The sequence below is a fragment of the Anser anser genome (assembly GCF_964211835.1).
Source record: "Anser anser genome assembly, chromosome: 21".
Lineage (NCBI taxonomy): Eukaryota > Metazoa > Chordata > Aves > Anseriformes > Anatidae > Anser > Anser anser.
This window is the reverse complement of record NC_139742.1, coordinates 12,946,108-12,958,509: the sequence shown is the minus strand read 5'-3', so window position 1 is coordinate 12,958,509 and position 12,402 is coordinate 12,946,108. Positions and strand designations below refer to the sequence as shown.

The 12,402-nt window shown below is 37.1% G+C and overlaps 1 protein-coding gene across 5 annotated transcripts in view; it reads right to left on the bottom strand.

Annotated features, from left to right (window-relative positions):
* LOC310884783 (beta-1,4-galactosyltransferase galt-1-like) overlaps positions 1-11,706 on the bottom strand; it is a 29,644-nt gene extending 17,938 nt beyond the window's left edge. For 2 of the 5 annotated variants that reach the window (XM_083807076.1, XM_083807080.1), the window contains exon 1: positions 5,060-5,608. The gene's annotated coding sequence lies outside the window, so the exon portion shown is untranslated. Of the gene's footprint in view, positions 1-5,059; positions 5,609-6,940 lie in introns of those variants that run through there. The other 3 variants (XM_083807077.1, XM_083807075.1, XM_083807074.1) reach the window with 3 other exon arrangements.
* Positions 11,707-12,402: the final 696 nt, after the last annotated feature.

Below are 12,402 nucleotides of genomic sequence, written 5' to 3'. Positions count from 1 at the left end.
CTGCTACAGGCCAGTCACCAAGAGGTGTGAAATATGTTGTAGGAATAATCCAAAAACACAGAATAAAATTCAAATTGGAAGGATAAAAACAAACAAACAAACAAACAAAAAACTCTCCACACTACTGAGGGCAGGCACCTGGAGAGTATTGACAAATAGACTTTACCAAATTGCCAAGAAAAGGGGTGGTGGGGGGGTAAAGTATTTGTTAGCCCTCGTGGACATATATACAGGTTGGCCCTGAGGCTTTTCTGTAATACCAATAAGGCAAGAGAAGTAGTAAAAGATTTGCTAGAAGAAATAATTCCAAGATTTAGGATACCTTTGGGAATGTCATCAGGTAGAATTCCACATTTTATAGCCAAGATAATTACTGAAATAAGCAGACTGTTAGGTATTAGTTGGGATCTGCCCTAGTCTAGTGGCAGAGTAGAAAAAATGAATTTTACTCTCAAGACTCAGTTAGGCCAGCTATGTGTATGTGGATCAGACTGGAAGAATTATGACAGACTTGAATGAAATCTAGAAGCAGACCAAAATTTTACACAAGGTTCAACGGGACAACATGTAATATGGAGTTGATTATGGATTTCCATAAAGCTTTCGATACCGTCTCTCACAGTATCTTTCTGGACAAAATGACCAGAACACAGTTAGAAAAAAGCATGATAAGATGGGTGAACAACTAGCTGATGGGTCAGGGAGAGTCCTTGTAACTGGGGTTACATCAGGCTGGTGACCTCTCACTAGTGGGGTTCCCCAGAGCTTCATTTTAAGACCAGTCCTCTTCAATGTTTTTATAAATGATTTGGATGAAGGACTTGAAGGTTTTTTGAGCAACTTCACGGATGATACCAAATTGGGTGGAGCTGTTGACTCCATCGAGGGTGGTGAGGCCTTTGCAGAGCGATCTGGACAGATTAGAGAGCTGGGCAGTTACCAACAATATGAAGTTTAACAAATGCAAGTGTCAGAATTCTGAACCTGGGAAGGGGCAACCCTAGTACAGACTGGGGGATGAGATGCTGAAGAGCAGCCCCGCAGAAAGGGATCTGGGGGTTTTGATCAACAGCAAGCTGAACACAAGCCAGCAGTGTGCCTTGGTGGCCAGGAGGGCCAACTGTATCTTGGTGTGCATCAGCAATGGCTTTGCTAGTTTGCAAGGGAACTGATTGTCCCACTCTGCTTGGCACTGGCGCAGCCTCACCTTGAGTGCTGTGTGCAGTTTGCGGCACCACAGAGTAAGAAAGATATGTTAAAGAGAGTCCAAAGGAAGGCAATAAATATGGTAAAGGGTCTAGAGGCGAAGACGTATGAGGAGCAGCTGAAGTCACTTGGATTGTTCAGCCTGAAAAGGAGTCTGAGGGGAGACCTCATCATTGTCTACAACTTCCTCATGAGAGGAGAAGAGGGGCAGGTGCTGATCTCTTCTCTCTGGTGACCAGCAATAAGACCTGAGGGAATGGGCTTGAAGCTGTGACAGGAGAGGTTCAGACTGGATATCAGGAAAAAGTTATTCACTGAGAGGGTGGTCGAGCACTGGAACAGGCTCCCCAGGAAATGGTCACAGCACCGAGCCTGCTGGAGTTTAAGAAGCATTTGGACAACACTCTCAGACACACGGTCTGATTTTTTGGGTGGTCCTTTGGGGACCCAGAAGTTGGACTTGATGATCCTTGTGGGTCCCCTTCCAACTTGGATATTCTATGATTCTAGGAGTTTTTGAAATGTGGAATTCTATGATACCCTGGTTGTCTGATTTAAAGTTATGGATGGAGAGAATTTTAGCTGTAGTAATTACACTTGATTTTTGTTTGTTTGTTTTATGTAGGTATTACTTCAATTTATCTTCAACTGCTGCTCAAAATTAAGGGTCTGGAAAAGACAATCATTTTGGAAACAGGAATTATCTGTTAATCATTTTTGTTATGGTTGTATATATAATCGCCTGTGTAATGATACAATGTTATGTTGTAATTGTTGCTACAACCTCTGTTGGAGCTTACAGTAAACTAATATGATGAGAGTTGTAGCTTGCTCACTACAAACTCTCAAAAGAAAAGGATGGATTGATATAGAGTCAGAAGGACATATGATTCTCCCCCTGATAGAATAATAGAACCAAATCTGAAATGTTTTATGAACAGATAGGCCAAACCTTCACTATGTCTATAAGTCTATAAAGGAAGGGGGAAGTCTATAACTTGATATCCCTGAAGCTACCTTACTCACTAGTTAGTCAGTCTTATCTGTAAGACCATACAGAATTGTATCTAAGGACAGGGGAGGGGAGTAAGATAACTTGGGCCTGAAGGAGGTGTCTGAAAAGAATAGGTGAGGAACTCATGGTAGGCATGTGTCCTTGGACGTGTACATAACTTAGCTTAGTATGCATGCCTAAGTTGAAACTATAAGATAAAAAAGAAGGAAATGGCCTAAGCATGCACAAGAACTGAGTTCCAACAGCGAACATAGTGAGGAAGACTACTGATGACCAGAAGACCCCCAAAGACCAACTGACACAAATGTGCATGTGTCAGGGACATTTCCATATTTTAGTGAGTTACGGGAAATATTATGAATATGTTAATTATTTATTGGAAATCTAATGAATATGCATACTCTGGTTGCATATAACCCCTCTAACCTGAAGAATTAAGCATGCACACTAGGTAGAGTGATCCCGTGTGTCTGGCACCTCAATTAAAGAATGCCTGCTGTCCTAAAACTCCAAACTGAGTCTTAGGAGAGTTTCATTGACTGACTTTTACGGTAACACATGGTTCTACAGGAAATATCTCTTTATCTGCTGTAATATAATTCAGACCAAGAGTTCTATCTGTATCAGCATAATCAGCTGTTAATTAACTTGCACAAAAGTTCTTCAAATACTTATTGTTATTTCTATTTTTGGATTGTAAACCATTTACAATTACTAATATGCTGTCAGAAATCTAAGAGAGAATATTTTAGATTGAAGTTTTTTCTTAATTGAGAAGTGGAATTGAAAAATAGTTACAGAAAAATTCATAAAAAAAAAGCTAACAACAACACAAAAAAGTGTCAGTCCAAGTTTTTGTTTTTTTTTTTTAATAAACAATTGCCTTTTTTTTTTTTTAACACTATGGAGGATTTAACTGTCAGTGTTGTCTTGTAATCAACAACAGATGGGACCAAGATGCATTTAACAACAACTTTAATATATGTAACAACTACAGTAACTTCTGTTAATTTCTAAAAGTAGAATAGTTTATGGGTACAATCTTTTCTTTCCATCCAAGAGAACAATAATGTGATTGAGGAAGGTAGAGAAGATCACAGAACCCTAATATAAATTTCATTACTCTTCTGGAGGGATGATTTACTGCATTAGTGTTACACCAGGCAGTTCTATGCCTTAAAAATTTCCTGTTAAATCAGGCTTGGGAAATTTACATGGAAAAGGCTTTTTTTTTTTTTAATTGAAGACATATTAGTAGTCTCTTCCTGCAATAGAGCCCCAGTGTTAAAATCCACTATGGGCAAACACTCGTTTACCCTTACTTCCTTTTGGAACACAACTACTTTCTAGACAACGTAAAAGAGCAATTCCTGTACATCCCCCCAGCACAGAAGCCGCCATTTTAGTTTTACATGCGAATTACACAAAGCAGGAAGTTCACTTACATGTTACCTTGTACCTCACATCTTCTAAGCACAGCAATCTTTTGTCTATTTTTAACTATGTGCAAACAAACTTTTGATATAGTTTCTTTTCAAAAATGTTGTATGCATATATTACTAAATTAGTGCGACCTAAAATTCATCCCCGTAGTGCATTTTTAGACAAACAACAGGCCTATGAGGAATAGAAGCATCTGGTCTGCCACTTCAGATTAGTAGTTTTAGCATACCAGAAGTATTATCATCTACTTGATTTGTAAAAAAAGTAAAATAACACTTGTATTAGAAAACAGAGGCCTCCTAGGACATGAAGAGTGACTGTGAATAAAACTATATAGTTAGGGAACATACATAAACAAGTAAGCCCCTTCTCTTACATGGTGTCCATAAGAGCTGTAGAGACACATACAGATATATATAAAATCTGTTTAAATAACCTATTGTTTTCCCATCAAAGACTTGTTTAGCTTCTGGAAACTTCTAGTGATAGCTGACCCTGGTCATTTTGGTCTTTAATTTTGACCTGTTCTCAGGAAGACTAGTTGATACAACAATTTTCTGAGAAAGACGTGGCACCAATTCCTAAATATGAAATATGATTTTGTGTTCAAGCGTGTGACGGTTCTTTCGGAGTCCACAGGCTAAAACCATTACCTGGTGTCCACTGAACTAGGTGGCTAAAAATGTAGTTTCTCTTTTTCTAGCTGGGACAGGATCATTAAAAAAATATTTTCCTCAGCTGTTGTTAGAGCAAACATTTGAACAAGAGTAGCCACTGTCATTCTGAAAAAAGACTCTACATGCAGGCTCCTTAAGAGATACTTATTGTTGTGCTTGGTATTGTCTTTTTTTTTTTCAAATGAGCATATGTTGGCAAAGCCTCACTTCATATCAGATGACATTTTAATGTCGAGAAAATGACCACTATTTTACTGTGTCTGATATCACTACAGTCTGTTTTAGTTACTGAAAAAATTATTTTGTATGCTCTGAAAATGAAAAATATCCCTCCTGTCTAAAAGAGAAGTTTTAAAATGCATTAGCAAATCTGGACCATCTCTGCCTGTTTAGATTAATACTACTTGTGTTACAGAGCAGAAACCAGAAGATAATGTTTTACAGCAAGGTATATCGACAAAGTAAAAGCAACTTCTTCAAACAAAACAATAAGAGCCTTGCTTGTATAGCTGCTTTAGATAAGCTTTCTAAAACATTGTCACCCATTTTCCCTGGAATAGTTAGACAAAACCTCAGTATTTTTCAGTTGTTACAAAAGGAGAAAATAATTGGTAATGGAATCAATGGTTGTTAGGTGCAGTCTTGGCACTTCACCAGAACGTGCAAAATTATGCCCTCCTGAACATATGAGGAATCAAATGATAATGTATTTACTCACAGTTTCTAGCCTCCTTGTCTAGCACTTCATGCTTTCCAGTGCTTCAGCCCAGCCTGATTTGCGCATTGAAATGAGAGACCTTGCAAGTCCGCTTGTCCCCCAACATCTGCTTCCTCCGCAATTACGCTATTACTTTGACCATCTGTGGGAAATCCCGTGACTTGGTTAGCTTCCTGTATTGCAAATCGGTTTACTTTCTGTTCTTTTTTCCTTTTTTTTTCCCAGATTAACAACTTTGACTTAACTCAATGACATTTTCTTCAGTTGATGCTTATACCACCTCAGGCTCTCAAACAGTTGTATTAACTGGGAAAATGATAGATGAACATTTTCCTCTATAATGGTGTCTGCGTATCTGTTCGTGTAGATCTTCTTATCTAGATCAGGATATTTTCCATTAGATCAAATGTAACCTAGTGTGTTTCAATGATCAATCTTAAATAATCCATTGTATTTTTCAGAAAAATTTCAGGAAAACTTAGTTTTCTGTTAAGAATGGTCTCTTGCACTTTATAACGACATAAAAATCAAGCACAACAATTATGTTCATGGTTGTTAGACCAGAAAATAAAGCTCAGTATTTAATCATACCATATCTTAATGTATCACAGCTGTCTGAAATTGCAGGTGGATATAACTTCAGTCAACACTTGATTGGCTGTTGGAGCTATGCTAGTAGCTAACACAAACATTATCTTCAGTGGGAAGAGTCCTCTGGATGGGGAAACATGAAAAAAAAAAAGATTATAATCTTTTGGGGCAAAGTGGATTAGCTTCCTTTGTTATCTCTTTAGAGAGAGAAAAAAAAAAATCTCTTAATAGGAATGTGGTGCTTGAAATTTCCATTTTAAATAAATTTTATTTCCATGGAAATACAAGCATTTTCACAGTGGGAAAAACTGAAGTTGCAAAAGAGGCTTGATTACAGTTTAACTATACTATTTACACATATTTGTTTCTCTACCCTCATGCACCAGCACCAAAAAAAAAAAAAATCAACAGGAGACCTATGCGATTTTCACCTGTTTGATAATTTGTTTCTTTCACTATCTAAGAGTAAAACAAACAGAAATAAATGTCCACTGCTGCTCCTTCTTGAACCGAGGCTGGTTGTGTTATGTGGTTGCGTGCAGTTGATAACTAGTCTCCATGAACCAGTAATATATTTTTATATACAATTTTTTTTCAAGTAAAACAAGATAGCTTCAACAAGATCTAAGGTAGCCCCAGACCTCCATCAGTAAGTTTGATTATTACACAACTAATGTCCATTTCCCTTTGCCATGCACTGACTGAGTTCAGTTCAATATTAGAAATTTCAATGCCCTTCAACAGCACACTTTGTCAGATAAACTTCTAGGCCAACATTTTTGAACTTGTATGTTGTTAAAATTCCCTGAATTCTAAAACAGATGATTAATCTTATTTATTAAGCTGTTATGGGAGATATTTCCAAAAGGAGTCCCTGAATTTGCAGTTACTTATCACTTCAAAAGAAGTCATCTGGATGGAGGAGGGAATTATTATTATTATTATTATTTTAATGCTATTGCTATACTTACAGGTATTGTTATGAAAGCAGTATGTGACTTGCCTATTTAATGTTTTTGAGTGAGAAGACAGTAAAGTAGCTGCAGTACATACTACTCAATACTTAGCAGGCTGTCATTCTGGTCCCAGAGCCTGTACAGGCGCCAGATATATAAACTAGAATAGGAGTGGTCTTGTATAGTTATCAAAGCAGTAATTTCTTTCCTGAAATCAGTTTGTTCCTGCTGCTCAGAAGCATAAGGAACTAATGTTACTGATAAACTATCATAATCTGTGAACTTCTCATATACAAAAAAGACACTTTCCAAATCAGACCAAGAAATAACTTACTTTTTCTTCCTTTCTTCCTTTCTTCCTTCCTTCCTCTTTCCTTCTTTCCTTCCTTCCTTTCTTTCGTCTTTTTTTTCCTGTCACTGAATTTGCAGGTAAGAGTTTTATGTAAGAGTTATTTTAGGGTCCTTCCCCCTTTTTCTTTTTTAGGTTGAGTAACTCATACTACAACTATCTGTAATATTAATTATAAACTTTAGTAGATTAATGTCAGGAAAGGCTCCACCCTAAAAGCACTGTAGTCATCTTGTTTTTTTTCTTCTAGAGTAGATTCAGGTTGTGAAGCACTTGATCACCAAGGGCTGCAGTGTGCACACGGTCACTTCTGCAGAACGGTCAGGCAAACACTGTAGCCACCTGACTGGAAATCTTAACATCTCAACAGGTCTCTTGACTTTAGCATGAGAACTAGAAAAATCTGCACTAACCTCATTTTAATTAGAGATCTGCAGCTTTTCTGAAAAACAAAACAAAACAATACGAAAAACTGTCTTTTGCCTTTAAGACTTCCCATTTACTTTCATAAAACTGTACCAAAACAGCGCTGCATGAATTTGCCCAGGTTACCATGGATTTTTCCAGGCTTGTGCTTGCACCTAGAGTTCTCTTCTCCTTTTCAGGGGTCACGTCATAAACAGAAGTGACTCCATGCTCCTATATATACCTTTGTCTTCTAGTTTCTTCAGTAAAATCTCCATTCTAGAGGGTCTCTTCTCCTGGCCCCTATCCTGGTGACAGTACATTACTAAACTGAAGGAAGAGTGGGAGTCAGCAAGAGAGGTGTCTCTATCTGATCAGTTGTGGCTTTGTGTAAATGGCAGAAGGAACCATCCCCTTGTGAATTGGACTGGCACTGATGTGTCCTTCCCTGTCACAGCTTTCCTTGGTGGCTACATTAACTGTTACTTAACTAGAGAGAGAGGAATGTTTGAACATGTTAAAAACATCCTGAAATACACTGACAAGTTTCCAGTGTTTCTGAGGAAACAGAAAATTCACTGAACACTTCTGTTTATTCTGCTTAATAAAGGTAAGAGATATACAATGAAGTTCAGAGATGGGTAACAAGGGAGACTAAAGGACCAGAGATACTTTCATGTAAAGACACAAAGGAATCACCTGGCCCATTTATCTTAAAGGATAGGAAAGAAATTAGCTTATAAACGAGATTTACAAAATAAATGTAGGAGAAAACTAAAAACATCATCAACAAAAACAAACCTTCAGGCCCTTTCTTCTCTGATCTTCCCTTTTCTCAGGTCAAAATTCAGCAAATTCAGATTTTTTTTTAACTCAAATATCATAATCACATGGTAATCTCCTCATGGCTGACAGACCCCTACGTCCTCACAGCGCATGCAAATGTTGGCGGTTGGGCATAGGCTGCATATAAATTGTGTTCACTGTCTGTGTGCCCCCACCACATCTCCCTTTCAAATAATATATACAGAATAAAATATAATTTTGCTTTAGCAGGCCAGCACGCTAGAGACTTTAAAAAAAAATGCAACCAGTTTAAAGTCCTGCTACAAACCACAAAATATACAAGACATGGCGAAGTAACCCTAACCTATAGTGTGTCAGGCCACAGCGTAGAAATATGTAAATAAATAACAGCATAATATATGCATATTGGAATTGTAATCTGTGCAGTATAAGCTTGCAACAGACCACATTCTTGTTTCTCAGTGTCGATAATTTCCTCATACTTTAAAATATGAATGGCTATATGTTTGCTAAAAAGAAAAGCAAAGAAACCTGACCAGAAAATATGCACATACCCACAAATACTTTGCTTATATAGTACATTCTTGTCTCTTTTCTGGCCTTGCCTTCCTCTTTCTGGTTTAGTTTTGCCCAATAGCTTTTTGATACAACATCTGAACCACCTTGGAACACTGCTATACATTATCTACAATTCCTGAGGCCATTACAAAATCTTACAGAACTCTTGACCACAAAACACCTTTGAGATTAAGAATTAGACTTTCATTAATAATTTATGTAACAAGGACAAACAACAAAAAAAACCTCTTCAATTTACTGCAACACTTCAGTCGGGTACGTACCAGATAACAAGACAGGAAAGAATTATCTTACAATCTGAATAACCCCTAATGGCAGGTACGGGATTTCTTGGTGCTTCTTAGAAGGCGACTGAGACCAGTCACTAATGAAGACAGGCTATCAGACTACACTAAGCTTGCTTTTCACTCAGACACTGCTATGTACATATTCAAACAACATCTGCAGGATTTTATTTTATTTTTCTCCTTCGAATAAAGAAAAGAACCAGAACAGGATTTCAGTGATATTCCATATATAGTTATCACCAACTGAAAACATACCAGGTTCCGTAGACTTAGTAAGTGAAGAATTGCACTACCACTTTGCCTTACTTTGGCACCAGAATCTTGGGTAAAAAAAATCCTCATTCAATTATAAAGCTAAATCTATGCAGCATCTCACTCACTGAATGGTATGGTGAAAGAAATAGAGACAAACAAATGATTTTTTATGACTATCAGATCTATAAGGAAACAAAATGAGTTTAAAAAGAAAAAAAAGTACAAATGCCAGCCTCTATATGTTGTAAAGACAAAACAGAAACAAAACTATCTAAGGAACCAGCCACCATTAGAAAATTAAGTAACAGCAGTAGTAACATGAATAAAACCCACAAGCATTTAATAGAATAAAATCACAGAAGCCCAGACCCAATCTTCTCTAACTACTGAAGCAAAATTTCACACACAGAATTAACAAAGAAGAAAAAAACAACAACAAAAAAACCCACAGTTAGCAAACAACTTAATCTAGACTGCCTGTATGTCATAGTGCTAAGGGGTTACAGTGAAGACATTTATCCTAAACCAATTCACCGAGACAGAATCTTAGCAAGCTTACAAAGCTGTGAGAAAACTGCAAGATATAAGCATGCTGGTTTCAATCACCATCAGAATGCTTCCAGTTTTATAGAATGATCTTAAGGCTTAACTGAGAGTCTTAATCAGCCATCACCTGAGTTTCCCCTGCATCATATACACTCCACCTTAGCATCTAGCCTTTTTTTGCTTCCTACCTTTTACAATGTCACAGCATCCTGTTGTCCTTCTCCAAAGTGAGATATTCGATCGAAACCAATGTGCCCTTGCCATGGAATAGCAACAAGTTAAGGGCTGGTTCAGAAGTTGGCTAGCTATGACGTTAAGTGATCTTCCCTCTTTCTTTGCCTCCTCAAAGCACAGAGTAGGCAGCAAGACAAAAGGCAGCTTGAACTCTAAGATGTCTAACGAACTGCATAGCCACAGATGCTTCCCCTAACGGTAAATCAGCACATTCACTGCTCGGGAATTGCTAGGTCTTATCTTCACATGGTATATGAAATAAAACTGTATTCCCTGCCATTCTCCAAATGATACATATTTGTTGAAATAAAGTAATTGCACAATTGCACTACTAAACAATGCAGTCAGGAGTGGTTAGGCTTAAATTTATTGCAGTACTTGAAAGCAGCAAAGGACACTTTGATACCTAAAAGGAAGAAAAAAAATCTTTTTTAATCTTCAGCTATTCATGTCTATATAGCATGTTGCTCCTTCCCTTGCTTTCTACTTTCAGTCTTCTGTGCCCTGTGAAAGACTATGACACCACCCTCTAACAGACAAGGCATACATTCATTCTATGCATTTATGTCAAACAAGTTCACATCAATACTTTGTATTACTTCGGGAAATGTTAACCATTTGGCTACAAATAATTGCCAGCGTTTCCAGAGGTCAAAGGTGTTCTCATATATTCAAAAATTATATTTACTTTATTAAGGTAGTGGTATCAATTAAAAAATCATGTAAAATCAATGATCTGTTTGTCTACTTTTTTATTCTGCAAAATTGCATAGACTTTTCTCTGTACAGATGCCAGAATGAATGCATTTGTTTTCTGATTTTCCAGCTACTGCACACTTTCAAATCCAAACCATGGATCACATAAACCAAATAATCACTTGGAACTAGACCTGCTCTTCCTTAAAGCTGAAAAGCTTATTTCTGGCAGTAAGAGCAAGTCTACAGAGTCCAGAAGTATAAAGGCTACTTCCTCCAATTCATTACTATCTGCACTTTCCTCATGAACAACTGTGCTGAGTTGACATAAAATGGGAGTTTTCATCCTTTCCAATATGCTTATCTGACTTGCTTTCACATCTGAGGTCTACAGAGACACACAAACTTTGACTTTCTTTTCTCTTTGCACCCCAAGGAAAGGTCTGGCATATTTTCAGGATGTGATAAATAAATGTTGCTATTAATAGATCACAACTATAGAAGTATCACAACAATCTTTACGAGTTCAGAAAAAAAATGAACATAATTTACCAGTGACCTCATTACCTCACTTACATACCACCCTTTGATGCCTGACATCTGAAGTAGGAACAAACTTCTTTTTTTTTTTTTCCTCTCAGACTACAAAACAAGAAGCTTGGACATAACAAACATTTAATGAGCTCTTCACTACTCATCCTTAGGTGTTCTATGACAGAAACGTTGCATTACAGTGAAATACTGCAATGCAGAAAGTAGTTCTCTCTCTCCATGAAATTTGCCTTTGTATAATACAATGACATTATGGAGTATAATGAATATAATTGCTCTTCCTTCCTAATGTGTTCTTTTAGTGTATTTTCTATCCTGTTCCCCACTGGGAGAAGAATTCCAATTTCCTTCTTTCATTTCTATTAATGCTATCAGTGAAATGAACCATTTGGTAGATGTAAGAGATTCACTGATGCTTAATTTATAAAATATTTATAATCAAACATTGGATATAGCCCTGGAGGAAAACTGTACAGATCCAAGTGATTTCCAAGACTACAAAGTACTAAAGTCTTGAACAAGTCTTCCTGTTTCTGGGGGAAAACAGGAAAATGAGTCAATGTCAGGAAAGGGATATGTGCTTTCATTTTCAACTCTGAAAGCAGCTTTTTTTTTTTTTTTTTGCTATCTTGTTTTGCTCTCACATTCACATTAGGTAATGTCTCATCTCTCAGGCAATTTCTTATAAAGTTACTATACTACAGCTAAAACACCCTACTTACCAGTCATAATATGGAGCCTGCTTCCCTCAAATGGGGAAAAAATGGTGCTTGTAACACGAGAAATTATCAAAAAAGGACAGACAATGGCCAACACTTCCATGTTGGTCTTCTCCAAGAGAATTTTCTACTGAATACTTGATTATTATGATTTCCCTATCAGTGCTCAGTGTTTCAAGGTTCTGAGTGAACCCTGATTTCATCACTGAAATAAGAAAGAATATTTCAGATCTCAAACCAGAAGGTATTATTACAGATGTCAAAACTGATATACGTATTGTGTAATGTAGGGCAGACAGCTTTATTAGTGGATGAAATATAACATCCTATTGATTTCAGCAGACAGGAAATGAGAACCCAGGTGTCT